Raw genomic sequence first — 17681 nt, 5'->3', positions numbered from 1 at the left:
GTCTCAGGGACTTTGCTGTCCCAGCTGGCTTTGAACTGCGGTCCTCAGATCTCAGCCTCCGGAGCAGCTAGGAGAACAGGCTCGAGGCACCAGCGGGCTCGGCTGGGTGTCTCTTCTTCAAACAATTCCATCTGGTTTGACTTTTCTGTTTTTATCCGTGCGGGCACCTGCTTGAACCGTGTTTGTCTGCGTTTACCCTTCCTACCCGCCCCCCCCCCCTCGCCTCGGCACTGGCATCCAGCCTTAAACAGCTCCCGCTTTATTTTCTGTTCATCCTTTTTTTGGGGGGAGAGGAGGGTAAAGTGTGTTAATTTCACTAAGGGGCTTCACTTCAGTATTTCGGGCTCACATAGGAAATTCTGCTCAGAATAACCCTCTCTACGGATTTTCCTCCCTCACCCCCATCCCTAAGGCTCGTGGCTTCCACGGACATTCCCTGTGCCATCTTCCCACAGAGGGGCAATCCGTTTGGAAATCATTCCCCATCCTCCTTTCTCCCTCTCCCTCTCCCCTCAGCCCCTACATAGTCCCACCGTTAGAATCACGTTCAGTACAAACGCACATAAACTGATGTATACAGGTCTATCTACAGATGGGCATCTTCGTAAATAGGTATCAGGGGAGGCTAGCTTTCACCTAGGAGTAAAAAGCATGTGATATTTGGCTTTTGGGGCTTATCCTTTTGGACATAAGGTTCTCCGCTTCCATCCATTTTCCTGAAAATAACGTGACTTCATTTTTTCCCCTTTATGGCTGTACCATATTCCCTGCACCAGATCTCTACCCATTCGTTAATTGCTGCCATGGCAGCAGCTTGTGAGCTCGTCCTAGGAGCTCGACGTCTGTAGAGGACAAGAGGGGCCTCGGAGAGGAGCGGGGTGTGTGTGTGTGTGTGTGTGTGTGTGTGTGTGTGTGTGTGTGTGTGTGTGTGTGTGATCAGTGTCCCCTGTGAGAGATCAGGAGACTGGGCCTCAGGGGGGGCCGGAGCCAGCGAGGGGTGACACGTGCCGTCTTTAAGAGCACAGTGGCTGGGGAGCAGGCAGAAGGACCGCTGGGATTCAGGCCCACCAGCCCCTGGCTTCAGTTCTCTTAGTAGAGCCAGGTTGGGGGTGGCGGGGGGGGGGGGCTGTCAGCCTGCTGCTTCACCCCTGGGAGGCAGGGGAAATGGCCTCCGGGCCTCCGGGAATCCGATGGGGACGGATGGCCCCAGGCAGGTCCAGCCAGGACGCTGAGGCTGGGAGTTCACTGGGCAGAGAAGCTGCGGGGGGGGGGGGGGCAGTGGAGAGGGCAGCTCTGTGCTATCCCCCCCGCCCCCCAGCCCCGGGCAGTGGCCAGCGCCAGGGGACCCCCAGCTGTCCGCCCCTGGTCTCAGCAGCGCCCTCGGCCCGGGAACCCGCGTGGGGCCACGCTGAGCAGGGCACCGTGGCTGCCTCTCTCCCCGGAGCCCCTGGCCAGCGAGGCCCGGCTGCCCTGCCCGCCCGAGGCGCTTGCCTGGCGCCACGTCTGCCCGGCCACTTTGATGGCGGCTTCTGAGGGCGCCCTGCACACGCCCATCTCCCCAGACCACCCTGCCTGTCCAAAGCACCCCGGGCGGGAAGGGCGTTCCTGAGAGCCCCCACTGCCCACAGGGCCCGACGAGGGGACTGTGTGTCCGGGCCTCGCCCACCCCGGCCCGCCGCGGCCCCCAGGGGCCTCACTGGACACAGAGAGGCCCCATTGACACCCCAGCTTGAGATGGCCACATGAAAGCGGAGCCTTGCTCCCTCACCTGGGGGAGGGGCTGGGAACCACACCCTGGAGCAGCCCGGCCTTCCAGAAAGTTCTGTGAGGCAGGAAGAAAGCGACTAGAAGGCAACTCTGGCCTCTGAGCTGGCCCATGCTCCTGAGAGGCGGGGAGAGACCCGTGGACTCGGGGTTCCGTGGGACAACGGAGCCTGCTCTTGCTCCTATCTCCTGGGGACACCTTGGCTCAGCCCCTCTGCCACCTCGTGGGGGCTGGGGGACTCACCCAGGCTTCCATGCTGAGCTCCACTGCCCCCCAACCTCCCCTCCCCCCGCTGCCAGGTGTCTCTAGAAAGCCATTGCAGCCCCCTGGGGGACCCTGTCCTCTGGGCCCCCCAGGCCAGGGCTCAGCAAGACATCCCGGGGAAGGGAGGAGGAGGAAGGAGAAAAGGAAGAAGGTAGAGGAGGGAAGAAGGAAGGGGAGAGGGAGGGACGTGGCCCTGTGCAAATCCCAATTGGCTTTGCAGGAGAGCCAGCTTTTCTTGGGGCCCAGCCCCCCGCCCCCATTTGCTTGGCACAAGCCCATGGCTCAAGGTGCTGAGTAGGCCGACAGGCTAATCGGCCCCTGTGAATCTCCTTCTGTAAAATGGGGCCAGCAGTGTAGGCTCAAAGAGAGGGTGCAAAGAGGGGGTGTCCCCTCCGAACCCCATGTGTGGCTGCCCACTGGGTCTCAGGGCTGAACAGAGCTGAGCTGCAGGCTCCGACACGGTTGGGGCGAAAGTGGAGGGCACCACATAAAGACACCCGGAAGCGGAGACCCCAGCCCGTCCCTGCCCCCTCCCCCCACTTCCTCGCAGCACCTGGGGTGTTTCCCTCACTTCTCAGGACTCATTTCTGTCATCTGTGGAGTGGGGAGAAAGAACAGTGCACACCCAAGGCTCACTGGGGGGAGTGTACAGAGATAACGGAGGTGTGTGCCTCTCCAGCTCCTCAAGCAGTGCCACGCTTTCCACGAAGCTGGAAACAAATGCTAGTGCTCCTGCTCTTCCGGGTGCTCGCAAAGGGTCACTGATGCACCACGGGAACCGAAGCCTCCTCTCTAGGCCCAGTGTTATGACCTCTCCTTCTAGAAGTCTCCCCAGGCCTGGGGCATGAGATAGCAGGGGCTGCTCCTCTCCTGTGCACCTGGTGGCGAGGCAGATGCAAGGAGGCAGGGGAAGGAAAAACACAGGGCTGGATGGATGGATGGATAACGGATGGATGGGTAGGTGAATGAATAGTGGATGGTTGATGGATGGTGGAAGGTGGGTGGATGGATGGTGGATGGATGGGTAGGTGGATGATAGATAGATAGATAGATAGATAGATAGATAGATAGATAGATAGATAGATAGAGGAATAGACAAACAGGCCGATGACTGGAGGCCTAGCCGTTCCCAGCACCCACTTCCCCTTTGCCGTCTGGTTTTGCTCTGAAGCCCCGTCCGGACCGGTGCTCCTGGCCGAGCCGCACAGACGGCTGGGAGGTTTAGGTTCCTCTTTGGGGTTTTCTTTCAAGTCTGGGAAAAGTGTTTTTGGCACAAGGTTCAGACTTGCGTGTGGTCGGAAAGGGCAGGCGCATCCCTGACGTAGGAGTCGCAGGGCGGCTGCTGACCGCGCCCCTCAGCTACGCCCTCCGCTGGGTGCCCTGAGCGGAGACGGGCTGCGGGGAGCCCTGGGCGCGGTGGGGACATGGGGCTCGCCTGCCTGGGCTGACAGCGGAGATGGATCTGAGCCGGGGGAGTGGCGGGGGTCCTCGTGCAGAGAGTAAAGGAGAAGAAGAGAGAGAATGGGGGAGGGGGGGCTTGACTCGCACCCGCAAGGCTCATCGGGTGCATTTGCAGGGATGCTGGCCGGGTGTGCCTCACCCAGCTCCTGGCTCAGTGGCTGTCGTGGGTGCCAGGGCCCCACGTCTCCCATGGGAACTGACAGTCAGCAAAGGCAAGTGGCTTTCACCCACGGGCCTAAGGGAGAAGCTGGTGAGGCCCAGCCGGGGACCAGGGGCGTCTGCCACCAAGCCTGCCAGGTTAACCTCTCAGTCCTGCCGGGGGGGGGGGAGGGGGGTCTCCGCCTCCTAAGGTGCAGGTGCACCCCCTCCATGGAGCCCTCTGCGGTTATTCCAGGAGAGGCGACTCCCGCCTCCCCTACCACCTTCACTGCGCCTGCAGGCCCTGCTCAATACATACTTCTGGAAGGGTTTCTGGAAAGCTGGAACCGAGTGGAGCTCCGAACAGGCACAGGCCGCACTGGGGTCGGGGCCGGGGACTGGCCTGGGAGGGAGCGGGATGGGGGGGGGGGGGCTGGGGCAGGGGCTGGCCTGTGCGGGGACCCTGGGGGCAGCTGAGTCTTGGCTGGTCCCAGCGGGGCAGTGGGCAGATCCAGTATGTCATGACGCACAGGGTGTTTGCTGAACTGGGCCATGCCGGTGTGTGCTTTGAGTGCATGTCTCTGCGTGGGCGTGTATGTGTGTGTGCTCACACACGTGTGTAAGAGAGAGAGAGAGCCCATAGGGCTCTCCACCTGTGCTGGCCAGCCTTATTTTCACCCACACATCTCTGAGGCGACGCGCCCTGGGTCTCAGGTGCATGGACAGTTAAGGACGCTGAGCCAGGGTCCCTGCGTGGCTGCGGGGTCACCCGCTCAGGCTGTGGCGCCCCAGGCGGGCGCGCCCTCTCCTTCCTCCAGCCTTCCTTCCTGAGCTGGGAGTGCCACCCATTCTTCATGCCCACAATTTAAAAATAAGAAATGATACCAGGCACCGGTGGCTCACGTTTGTCATCCTAGCTACTCCAGGGCTGAGATCTGAGGATGGCGGTTCAAAGCCAGCCCGGATGGGAAAGTCCATGAGAGTCGAATCTTCAATACACTACCAGAAAGCCCAAGTAGAGTCATGGCTCAAATGGTAGAGCTCTACCAGCCTTGAGGAGAAGAAAGCCAAGAAGTGAGAGCACAGGGCCTTGAGTTCAAGCCCGGGTACCAGCACATAAACAAAACAACTCTCTGAGAAGTTCGATGCTGCTTTTATAGGCAGAGGACAGCTACAGAAGGGTCTGGGTTTACTGCACTGAATGCTAGGAGGGGTGGCAGGGAGATCCAGAACCTTCCGTATCTCAAAGCCCGCCACCTACAGGAGGAAGGAGGTGGGGCTTAGAACCAGGGGCTGCAGGTTTCTGCACCACATCAGCCACTCCAGGCCACCATGAGGACTGAAGCTGGGGGGGTGGGCGGGTCTCTTCATTGTGTGCCCCCTCGCCTGTCAATCACAGCTCTTCTTCCTCTCCCCCATTTCCTAGAAGCCAGGAAGCCAGGGTGGCATCTCCCTGGGTGCTCAGCAGAGTAAAGAAGTCAGACGAGCCCAAGCATTCCGCAGGGCTCTCTGCCGCAGGACTGGTCAGGACCTTGGATGTTCTCTCTAATAAACACCGTAGGATAAGCGGCTTCATGGAGAGCCAGTAAATCCATGTCTTGGACTAAGGTACTCTAGAGCCAGAAAATGATCTTTTCAAAAGACTTGAGGGCTGGGGATATGGCCTAGTGGCAAGAGTGCCTTCCTCATATACATTTAGCCCTGGGTTCAATTCCTCAGCACCACATATATAGAAAACGGCCAGAAGTGGCGCTGTGGCTCAAGTGGCAGACTGCTAGCCTTGAGCAAAAAGAAGCCAGGGACAGTGCTCAGGCCCTGAGTCCAAGGCCCAGGACTGGCCAAAAAAAAAAAAAAAAAAAAAAAAGACTTGAGAAATTGTATAAGACTTAAAAGGAAATTTTGCTGGTCTCTAAACACACACACACACACACACACACACACACACACACACACAAATGAAATGAAGAAATGCATAATTGAGCCAAGCACTCTGAGTGTCTCCCTCCTGTAATGTCTGAGAAGCTGGGATTCATGAGAGTCTCTGTTCAAACAGTCTGGGTGAAACTGCAAGACCCTCACCATAAGCCATAAGCTGGCTTATGTTGGCTCAACCTATAGTCCCAGCTATAAAGAGCCCATAACCGAGCTATAGGTCTGAGATCAGCTCTGGGCAAAATCTCCAGAGCCCATCTGAAACATAACTGGAGCTGGGGTTGTGGCTCAAGCGGTAGAGCACCTGCCTAGAAAGCTCAAGGCCCGCGGTTCAAACCTCGGTATCTCCAAAAAGGAAATTTAAAAACATGTGACTGTCTAAAAAGTATAAATTATGATGACTGAGCTCTTAAACAGCTATACCATATTAGCAGGGCCCAGACACGTAAAATCTCCACCATGATAATATTCGAGATTCTTCCTGGCCCAGAGCGCCATCCACGTGTGACCGATAGGACTGCTAAGAGCACACAGCTCTTCCCATGCACACGAGTACTTTTCCCTCTAAAACAGATGCCGCCACAAAGCCCCCTGTACAAATGAGGAAACTGAGGTTCAGAGCCAGCCAGCCAGCCGCCTGCCTGAGCCAGGTCGCCCGTGAGGCTCGGCCCTGAGCAGTCTGCAGCCCTGTGTGCGGTCACTGAGCGTTTGTGGAGTTTCCCAGGCAAGGCCAGAATGTGGCCTTCCCAAGGCAGGGAAGGCTGTAACACACACACACACACACACACACACACACTCACGCATGCACGGCCTTGGTGGTATGTCAGCCCTCTCACCAGGGCAGTGGGGGAGAAACTGAAGCCCAGAGAGAGAGAGAGAGAGAGAGAGAGAGAGAGAGAGAGAATATCCAGGGGCTGTTGGCTCATGCCTGTAATCCTGGCTACTGAGGAGTCCGAGATCTAAGGATTGTGGTTTGAAACCAGCCTGGGAAAACAAATCTGAGAGACTGGTTTCCAGTAAACTACCAGAACGCTGGAAGTAAAGGTGTGGCTCAAGTGGTCAAGCTCTAGCTATGAGTCAAAACGCCAGGAGAGAGGGCCTCACCTGAGTTCAAGCCCCAGTACCAATGCCCTGAAAACATGGCCAAAGGGCTCCATATCTAGCATCTGGGGCTTTGGGAGGAGCCACGAGAGCTGTGGGTGTGCTTTTCTCGGGAATTGGGGGACCATGAGGACTCCCTGTGCTCTTCTCGGGAATTGGGGGACCATGAGGGCTCCCTGCCCTACCTACAGGGGTCAGTCACAGCAGGGCTGGACAGTGAGCCACAGGGCACCGCTCCCCCCCCCCCAACACCTGGCCAGGCTCCTGCAGCCGAGGGAATGCTAGGGGACCCAAGGGGACGCAGTGACTCACAACACACACAGTGCACTGCAGTTTCCAAAGCAGGTCCCTGTACAGCACATCCCGTACCCTTCCCCACTCTCTGCCTGGTGAAAGAGAGGAAAGAGGGAGGTATGGAGAGCAAGCAGAGCAGGCTAGGAGCCCAAACACCACTCACTGTTCTGGGTGGCAGGGTTTGTGGGTGGTTTTAATTTTCTTCTTCTTAATTTTATTATTTTCCAATTTTCCCTTAATGAATGTGTATTATTTTCATACTTAGGAAAAGATGTGTTTTGTTTTAAGAGACTGGATTAAGAATTGTTCTTCCCTTCCGAGACTCTGGGCTTTCACACTCAGTCGCGCCCCCACCCCCCACCCCACCCTCCCACCCCTGTGGGGAGCCTTGGTCCTGCCAAGCCTTGCTTCAGGTCTGAAGAGCTGGAAGTGGCCCACCACTGTCCCCAGACTGGTGACAGGGTGATTGGAACAAGGGCGGAGAGAAGAGGGAGGAGCCATGTCCTCCTTCAGCAAGAAGGGCAAACAGGACCAGGAGTGCTCTTCTGGTGTCCTTGGCACCTGGCCCCGCCTCTACCTTCAAGGCCAGCACCCAGGGGCCAAGTCTCTGCACACCACCATCTCCCTGGCCTCCAGCCCGTTTTCCATGACATCTCCCCCTGGCTGCCCTCATCCCCCTCCCTCTGTAGAAGGAGAGGAGAACAGTGGTTGCTTGGACAATCAGTGAAGCCCTCCACCCCTCAGCAGCCCCCAGTCCTGCCACGCTGTCTGCCCAGCTGATAGCCACGCCAGGAGTGCTCATTTCAGGTGTTAGTAAGCTGTGTAAAGCCCCGGCGTTCTGCTCTGGTGGCGGGCAGAGGAGGAGGTGCTGCTCTCTGCGGGTACAAAGGAGGAAGGTCTTCTGCAGCAGGAGGGCCTCGGGTTAGACATTCCCAAGAACTGTCTGCCTGCCAGGAGGAGCCTGTTGATGACATGGCTGACACCCCATTGTCCTCCTGGTTCTTGGATTCGGGCAGCTGCTGAGTTTCCCAAGATGACTAGGAAGAGGGGTCAGGTCTGACCTTGAAGCTTCCCTTGGCTTCGGGCTCCACCGACCCCCGCTCTATGCCTGGCTCCCCAACCCAAGAGGGCTGGGGGCCGGGGTGTGCGGAGTCCTCTAGTGTCAAGCCACAGACGCTCATCCCAGAGATTGGGTGAGACACAGGCATGTTGTTGAGCCTTGCTGGGCCTCAGTTTCCCCATCTGGAAAGAGAACCCACACTGGGGGGGGGGAGAGTGTGAGGGCCATGGAACCCCTCTGGGGAGGAAGCGGCCCGGTCCTCAGTGTCCCTGCACCTCCAGGAGCCTGACACTGGCCAGGAGGTGGGCATGAGGCTCCAGACCCCCCTGCCCCCTGCTGCCCCTCCCTCCCCCCTGCCATCCCTTCTCTCCCCTCCCTGCTACCCTGCCTCCCCCCAGCTCCTCCCCCACCCCTCCCATTCTTGGGATGCAAAAGCAGGAGAAGAGATGACAGGTGGGCAGCATCTGAAATCATCCTCCACACATGCAGGCGCTCAGTAAGTCCTCGCTGGCCACACACAGTAGGCGCTCAGTGCTTGCCGGCTCACGAGCCCAGGGCCCCTGTGTCCTCTGCCAGCTTCTCATCTTTTCCACTCCTCTCGTCCCTCTCCAAGGGCAGGATTGGGACTCCTTGCCCCTGGGGACCCAGACAGGGCTGAGGACAGCCCGAGGGGCCCTCCCGTCCCAAGCCCAGCCCGGGGCTCCGAGAGGAGGCAGGGAGAGGAGCCAGGCCCCACCGAGAGCCTGAGGATGCTCGCTGGGCCTCCGCTCAGCGACGGCCAGAGGGGATGACCAGGCGGCCAGAGGGACGCTTCTGTCAGGGAGAAAAGCAAACGACGGAGGCTCCCACGCCCAACCCTGTGGCTGGGATTGCCGGTGCCAGGCCAGGATGTAAGAGCGCGTGCCAGCCTCGGCTCGGCTCTGCCCACCCCTGTCCCCAAATCCAGGGGCTCGGGACGGGGCCCCAGACCTCCCAGGTAGCACCTCGGGGGGGCCGAGCCACCACTTCCTGTGCATGCGCGCGCGCACACACGCACGCACGCACGCACCACTTCCTGGCGTCTACACTCAGCAATGACACCCATCTGGTTGGTTGAAGGTGAACTTGAACGAGGTATTATTTACCTTTGTTGTTTTTTTTTTTTATTTTTCTTCCCCTTTTGGAGGTCACAGCCATGGAACCAAATACATTCCCGCCAAGCAGACTTAGTGCTGGGGTGCGGTGCGGACTGAGCACTTCTGCCCAATTTTCTTTCAGAAGTTTGGGGTTAGATTTTTTTTGTGTGTGTGCCAGTCTCTGGGCTTGGACTCAGGGCCTGAGCACTGTCCCTGGCTTCTTTTTGCTCGAGGCTAGCACTCTGCCACTTGAGCCACAGCGCCACTTCTGGCCGTTTTCTATATACGTGGTGCTGGGGAATCGAACCCAGGGCTTCATGTATACCAGGCAAGCACTCTTGCCACTAGGCCATATTCCCAGCCCCGGGGTTAGATTTTTTAAAAAGTATCTTTTCCTTTCCCTTAAATAGAAGTATAGAAGAAATGAAATAATACAATTAGCCTACCAGGCACTGGTGGTGGTTCACACTTGTAATCCTAGCTACTCAGGAGGCTGAGATCTGAGGATCACGATTTGAAGCCAGCCTGGGCAGGAAAGCCCATGAGACTCTTACCTCCAACGAACCACCAAAAAAGCCCAAAGTGGAGCTGCGGCTCGAGTGGTAAAATGAAAAAGCTCAGGGAGAACACCCACAGACCTCGAAGGCTCAGCATTGACACACACACACACACACACACACACACACATACACACACGGTTTGTTTTTGCTATCAATTACACATGGTTTTGACTGAGTAAATAATAATCATGATAATGATAATAATTAAGGATCAAGACCATTTCCAAACTGGACCTGTAATATGGGATGTGCACATTCCGTGGCTCAGCAGAGGTGGCAGCTCCCTCGGGTCCCGGTGGCCTGGGCAGTGGCCCTGAAACCCTGTGCGACCTGCCAAGTATTCCCTGTCCTTCCTTTGTGGAACCTTGTCCCCCAGAAAGCCCACGGTGCCCTGCCGGGACACAGGGAGGGTGAAATCCTCCCAAGGCCAGTAGGGCCGGGATGTGCGTGATGGAGGGGGAAAGGCAAGCAGGCGAGCTGAGCGGGCAGGCGGCGTGTCTGCAGGGGAAGCCGGTCGGGGACTACGCTGTGGACTATAGTACTACAACACGCCGAGCACACACCGTTTCTCTCCTTGGCGGTCTCGGAACCGAGTACCAACGGGTACTGAGAGTCACCTGCAGGGCTATTGTTTAAAAAGTCAGCAACAAGCCAGGTGCCAGCGGCTCACGCCTGTAATCTTAGCTACTCAGGAGGCTGAGATCAGAGGATCGTGGTTCAAAGCCAGCTCCAGGCAGATATCTCCAGTTAACCACCAGAAAACCGGAAGTGGCACTGTGACTCATGCAGTAGAGCACTGGCCTTGAATGACAAAGCTCAGGGACAGTGCCCAGGCCCTGAGTTCAAGACCCATGACCGACAAAGAAATAATAAATTAGTTATGTGGGACCCCACCTAGGGTCCCCCTGTCCAGTCACCACCCTGTCCATGCCCCTGCCCCGGGGACAATGGGGGCCACACTCCTGAACCTCCTCTAATGGAACTCCTGCTTGGCTGGACCCTCTTTGCTCTCAACATCATTTTCTGCTTATGAGAAGAGAAAGTTTGGGGTGACTGAAGACCAATAGGAGGGGGTGTAAGCGAGTGCATGAGCAGGTACTGGGTCATCTGCCCTTTCCATTCTACACGAGATGGCGGGGGGGAGCACAACTTTGGGGAGGACCTGGGTCGGACGGCTGTGGCTTGAGTCACACCCATGGCACAGTGGAGTGTGGAGGTGTCAGGTGCTGGAGGAGGGCCTTTGAGCTCCACTGGGCTCACCGCCTGGGGCGGGGCGGGGCGGGACGGGGGACGGGTCACCTGTGGCTGTTGCTGCACACCTGGGCTTAGCTGTCCACGCCCGCGGCTCCCAGGACAATGGGCCTCAAGGAGGTCCTGACCATGTACACACGCAGGTGTGTGACCTGCCAGCCCCGTGAGAATGCCTGTGAGCACGTGTGTGCTACGAGTGTGCCCTGGCTTCCGGCCTCGCCCTTCTGCTCTCTGGGCACTCTGCAGTTCTGAGAAGGGCGCCTTTTCTTTTCTTTAGAGCTGGTCCTGGGGCTTGAACTCTGGGCCTGGGTGCTGTCCCTGAGCTCCTTTGTGCTTAAAGCTAGTGTTCTACCCCTTGAGCCACAGTGTCACTTCTGGCTTTTTCTGTGACTCATTGGAGATAAGGATCTCAGACTTTCCTACCCTGGCAGGCTTTGAACTTTGATCCTCAGATCTCAGCCTCCTGAGTAGCTAGGATGACAGGCGGGAGCCCCTGATGCCTGGCTCCAAAGGCGCCTTGTCTATGGAGATGAGACACCAGCTAAATGTGACTGGGACAAAGTGCTCTGTTGCCCAGCACGTTTCTGTCTAAAGCCGGTGTCTTGGTCCTATAGTACCACTCTGTGGTACTATAATAGAATGCCCCAGGCTGACTCCTTTCCAGAATTTTTTCCTAGATGCTTTGGAACTGCTAAGTCTAAATCAAGGTGCTACATATGGCCTCTACCTGGCAAGGGCCGGGTCTCCACCTCCAGGGTGGTAGGTGTCACTGTGTCCTCCAGAAGGGCCAACACTGTACCCTCACCAGTGGAAGGAAGGGCAGAAAGTCACCGCCGGTTCCCAGCAACCCTTTTGTGAGCCTGAGCTCCTGTCAACCTTCCAGCTCCCCCCCCCCCCCCAATTCCACTGCATGAAGAATAAGGCTCAAGGAGAGAGCCTGGGAGACAGGGAGGACTGTAGCGCCCACCAGGGCCCCTCGATGCGACTCCCGGCCTGGGCACTTGGGCACCTGGCAGGCAGTAGGCCCAGGGTGAGCAGAGCTGCTGCCAGGCCCAGCCCAGGAAAGCTAGGCAGGGACTGGGGGGAGACAAGGGGAAGCAGGTGCAGTGTCCAGCAAGCACGCTGGGTGACCTCGGCCAGGCCTTGGGCTCCTGTTGAGCCTCAGTTTCCCCAGCAATAGAATGGGGAAATTAACCTGCAGATCGCTATGGAGTTCTAAGATGTCTGAGCCAAGCCCCCAGAGGATGGGGTGGTGGACACTGGGCAGCAGCCGGAACGGTGACCACAGCTCGGTGGTGGCCCTTGGAAGCGGCATGAAAGACCAACTGTTCACCGCCTCGTCCTGCCCGTGTTGATCGTGCCATGCATACAGTACATAGCTGATTTCTTTCCGCAGAGGGCTGGCTGGCTTGCTTTTCCAAGGGCGACACTAGAAAGCCATGTGGCTTTTATTGCTGGCTGGAATGTCGGAGGCCTTCCTCCTCTGCCACATGAAATGGAGCCGTAATCTGCAGCCGTGTAAGGCCAAAGCCGGCTCTCCTCGGAGCCACGGACTCTGACATTCATTAAGGCTTCACAAGGACTGACAGTCATTAGGAACTTTTAGGGGAGGGTGGAAAATCCCTAATGGGATCAGCCGGGCCCAGGAGCTGCAGGGTGGGCTGTGGGGAAAGAAGGAAGGCTCCCAGCCGCCGCCTCCGTGGGAGGGGGCACGGGGAGGGGCCAAAGACCCTTCCCTCCCCAGGCCTAGCTTCTGCCGTTTGACAAGCAAGGATATGGGGCTGGTACCTCAGAGGCCCTTAGAGGGACATTGTAAGATTCTGAACCTACCCACTGTGTGTGTGTGTGTGTGTGTGTGTGTGTGTGAGTGTGCATGCGTGCGTGCACATGCACATGAGTGCTGGCCCTGGGGCTTGAACTCAGGGCCTGGGCACTGTCCCTGAACTATTTTTTGCTCAAGATGAGTGCTCTGCCACTTGAGCCACAATTCCACTTCTGGCTTTTTTAGTGGTTCATTGGAGACGTTCCTACCCAGACTGGCTTTGAACTTGGGATTCTCAGATCTCAGCCTCCTGAGTAGCTAGGATGGCGGGTGTGAGCCTACCAGCGCCTGGTTTGTGCCAGGCCTGTCATTTTGGTCCATGGCTGTAACTTCAAGCGTCTGGTGCTGGTCCATGCTGTGGTATCCCCGTGTCCTCCTGGGCTCTGAGGTCAGGCTGCCTAGCTGGGACCTCGGGAAGACATTTCACTTCTCTGTGCTTCTGTTTTCTCACTTGGAAAATGGGCTGGGGGGGGGGGGAGGGGAGGGGAGGTAGTCATTACAGCTGCTCATTAAGCCTGCTGAAGCACCAGTGAGCCAAACACTCAGCGAAGCCCAGTTCTGTCCCTGCCTTACCAATGCCAAAGCCCCATCCAGCTCCTGGGAAAGAAGCCTTCTTTGCTAGAAGCCTGGGGCTCCGAGCTACCCAGGGCGCTCTTCTCCCCGGAGCCCACCATGCCCCGTGGAGGAGTCCTCAGATAGGCAGCACACAGCTGAGCACCCATCCGCCAGCTGGGAGGTGCGAGTCCCCCTCCCTCCACCCCCCTCCAGGGACTCAGATAGACTTGCTGTTGGGGGGCGGGGGGACAGGGGACGGAGAGAGGAAGCTCTTTCCTCCTGGAGCCAGGATTTCCCCCTCCACAAAATGAAGAGAATACAATCTCCTTGCAACCAGGCACCATGAGGTTGAGCAGTAAGGGGGGGGGTAGAAACACTCCCAGCGTGCGCGCGTGCACACACGTGCGCGCACACACACACACACACACACACACACAGCAGGCACTCCAACTTCCAGGGCAATTATCAGTCAGACCAGGAACTGAAGTCACAGGCCACCAAGGAATTCCCTGAGGGAATGAGCTCCATTTATAGATGTCAGGAGGGAGGGGCGAGGGCAGGGGGAGGGGGGAGAAGACCCCACTTGGGACCCAGAACCAGACCAGACTACTGATGGAGCCCACATGCTTGCTGGGCTCCCTTGTTGTCTCCCTCTCTCTCCCTTCTCCCTTCCCATCCCTGCACTCTCTGGAGACTGACCTAATGCGGGGCAGGAATGGTGTGGGGGGGCTTGCTATTGCCCCCCCCCAAGGCAGAAAGGCTTGCATGTGCTAGAAGGGCCTGCGGGCCCCTCCCCAAGGTGGCCGAACATCCTGCCTGGTGTCCTCTTGGGAGCTGGCCTGCGCTGGACATTGCGATCCAGAGGGAGGAGGGGGCGCGTGGCCCGTCCCCTAGGCATTGGATGTGGGGGTGACACCTAGCTGGAGAGGGAGCCTCCCAGGACTGTGGTCTTGCTGTCCCAGTGAGAGCTTCAGCTGGGCAGGGTCAGGCCAGCCCTGCCTCGTGCCCGAGTGCTGGGCCCGGCAGTGCCCACCCTCCCGCTGTGCTCCCTCCCGCCATGCTCCATCTACTCTCCCTTCTGAGGCTCCAAGGAGAGGGTGGGCGTGGTGGACCACAGCATAGAACCCAGGGACCCTGGCCGACACCCCTCCTGCCCGCCAACTGTCAAGTCAGGGATCCTAGAGGTGTGGCTCCACCTCGGGCACCTGTGAAGCCCCCCTTCACTCTGCTGACAGCTGGCCACCCCCACCACCTGGGAGGGGGGAGCTGGGCGCCTCCTCACCTCGGGGTGCCTTGCTCCCCACATGTGGAGTCCCTGCAGGCTCTTCACCTGGCTCTGCCCCTCCTTTGCCTCTTGGTTTAGCTGGAAGGGACACCCACCCCAGGGCAAACTGAGGCTCCCACCTCCCTGATGCCCAAGTCAGGTCCAAAGCCTGGCACAGGGGCTGGGAATATGGCCTAGTGGCAAGAGTTCTTGACTCATATACATGAAGCCCTGGGTTCGATTCCCCAGCACCACATATATAGAAAATAGCCAGAAGTGGCTCTGTGACTCAAGTGGCAGAGTGCTAGCCTTGAGCAAAAAGAAGCTCAGGACTGAGTCTACGCCCCAGGACTGGCAACAAAAAACAAAACAAATAAACAAAGCCTGGCACATGCCCTTCCAGGCCCTTCCATCCTCCCTCCTGTGAAATTCAGTTAGATACACCTCCACTGAGGCTCCCCTCCTCCGAGTTCCACCTTGGATCCCTCTGGTGCAGGTATGCAGCCCTGGTTGGTTCTGACGAGTCTTTTGGGTGGAGAGAGAGGAAGCAGACCCCTGCGGAGAAGGGGGGGCTGCATCTGCAGGAGCCCAGTTGGCTTGTTAGGCAAGTGTCCGCTTGTGTGGGTGAGGGGGCTCCATCTCTCTGCAGGCAAGTCCTAGGCTGTCCCCGCCACCCCAGGCAGCCCCCGGATGAGCCAAGAGGGGGCAGCATGGCCCTGAACTTGGCCCTGAATCTCAGCAAGCTCTGCCTGGAGAACTGGACACTTCATAGAGACTCCCAGGGAGGACTTGCCAAAGGGCTGCTTAACAAGAGGCGACAGCTCCCCAGCACCACCTTTTTTTTTTCAACAACAACAAAAAAAAAGGGCCAGCATGAATGACCCTGCACACAAGCCTGCCCTCAGCAACTCTGCAGACTGGGGCCACAGCTCCCATCCCAGAACAGCTGCATGCCCGACCTAGTTGGGGGCTCCCTGACCGGCAAAGGAGCTGGCTGTCTAGGCCTCAGCTGCTCCTGGCTTAGAAGCTCTGGACCAAGCTAGTCTGGAGAGTGCTCCAAAGGAGAGGAGAGAGCTGACCACCCAAGATGGGGGCAAGAGGGTGTGGCATGGCCCGATGGGAACTTTCCTCTGTCACTGCAGTTGACAAGAACAGTAACAGAGCCAGCCCTAGGCTGTCAGTCCAGGAGCAGGAGGAAGCTAGTTAGGTGTTGGTCAAAATTGTGAATGAAATTCTGTGCCTCTCATCCTGCCAAAAGAGTGGGGGGCTGGAAGAAACATGAGTTATTATTTCTTCTTCCCCTGCCCCTTCTTCCGATACTGGGGCTTGAACTCGGGGCAGGGTGGCTTCCTGAGCTTTGCTTTTGTTTTGCTCACAGCTAGCACTCTGCCACTTGAGCCAGAGCTCCACTTCCGCCGTTTGAGTGTCACTGGTTTTCTTGCGCCGGCTGGCTTCGAACCGTGATCCTCAGACCCCAGCCTCCTGAGTGGCTAGGATGGCAGGCGTGGGGCACAGGCGCCCACTATAACCGTGCGTTTCTGGCGGGGAGGAGGTCCCGCCGGCCCGAAGGCTCAGGGCCCCCGACCTAGTGAGATGCACAAGCAAAAAGAAGACGCGGCCATCGGCGGCGGGGCGGGCAGCCTTTGGTCTGACACCAAGCCGTCGGTCTGTCCTGTCCGCGACCGTGGCCGCTGGGACGGCGAAGCACCCGCGCGGCCCGTTCGGGAAGGCCGGGCCCGCAGCTGGCGCGCGTCCGTGCGCCGGGCCCGGCCGGGCTGCGCCTGGGGCAGAGCGCGGGCGCCAACTGGCGGCGGCTCCCGGCACTGCCGCCCCGGGGCGGCCCGGCGGCCCCGCGCCCTCCGCGCCGGGGACCCACGCGCCCGCACCCCGCTCCCCAGCGTCGGGCGCCGGGAGCAGCGGGCGCATTCCCCGGGGCTGGAGCCGCGCCACGCCGGGGGCCAGGTGCAGAGCCCAGCGGAGCCCCGTCCTCCGGAACCCCGTTTGTGCCCTTGGCGGAGGGCGGGCGAGGGCGAGGGAGGGAGACAGCGGACCGGAGGGCGCGGGGCGACCGAATTTGCAAACCCTGGAGCCGGCGGTTCGCGGTTCCTCCGCCGCCGGGGGGGCAGCGTGGGCGCCCGGCCCGGCCCCGAGCCCCACCTGCCCCCCAGCAGTGGACTTTTCCCAAGAAGCTTCCAGAAGCTGGAAGCGCCGCCCAGGCCCGGGCACCTCGATTTCTTCGTTCTGCTGCCCCGGCCGGCGCTTCCGAGGGCGCGGGCCGGCCTCCACTGATGACAGCCCCAAGGAGGGCCCGGGAAGGGGCCCCGGCCGTCCCTACGAACGGGACGCCCGGGTGGCGGGCGCGAGGCCGGAGAACGGGGCACCGGCTAGCTCCCGGGGGGCGTCGAAGCAGGACTGGAACCCGTCCCCCGCGGCGATGCGGCCCGGGCTCGATTTCGTTTGGGGAAGACGCTGCCGCGTGCGCCGGGCCCGGGTCCGATCCGGGATGGGGCTCGGTCCCGCCGCCTGGCCGCCACCGTCGGATGCCACGCTTCGTTCCCGGGGGGTGGGGGAATGGGTCCGTGTGCACCTGTCCCAGGTCAGAGGCATCGAAAATCCATCCGCATCTCCAGAGCGCACCGGAGCTCGCAGGCCCCCGATCCTCGCGGTCCAGGGAGCCGGCCCGGGACGACCCTGCCGAACGAATGGGCGCTCCGGTCCTGGCGGCTCCTCGACAGGCCTAGGCGAGGGGCGAGCGAAAGGTGGTTTGCGGTGGAGTTCCGGCAGGGCTGGATCACGCAGCGGGAGGGAGGGCGAAGACATCCCCGCCCCGGGGCAGGGAAGTGAAGGCCCCCACCCCACCCCCCGAGTCCCGGGAAGAGCGGCCGGGGTCCGCGCATCGCGTGAGGGAGCCGGGCTTGGACCTGCGGGGTCCACTTTCCATCCACAGCGAGGTAGCCGGCGGCCTCCGGGGAGGCCGGGTGGCCCTGCGCCTCGCGGCCACGCGCAGTTTCCTTCTGGCCGCGGGCCCGCGCCCCGCTCCGCGATGCGCCCCGCTGGCCGCGAGCGTGGAGGGGACCTCGGGAAGCGCGCGCGCCGCAG

This window comes from Perognathus longimembris, chromosome 7 (genome assembly GCF_023159225.1).
Source record: "Perognathus longimembris pacificus isolate PPM17 chromosome 7, ASM2315922v1, whole genome shotgun sequence".
Classification (NCBI taxonomy): Eukaryota; Metazoa; Chordata; class Mammalia; order Rodentia; family Heteromyidae; genus Perognathus; species Perognathus longimembris.
Note: the sequence above shows the minus strand (reverse complement) of the source record.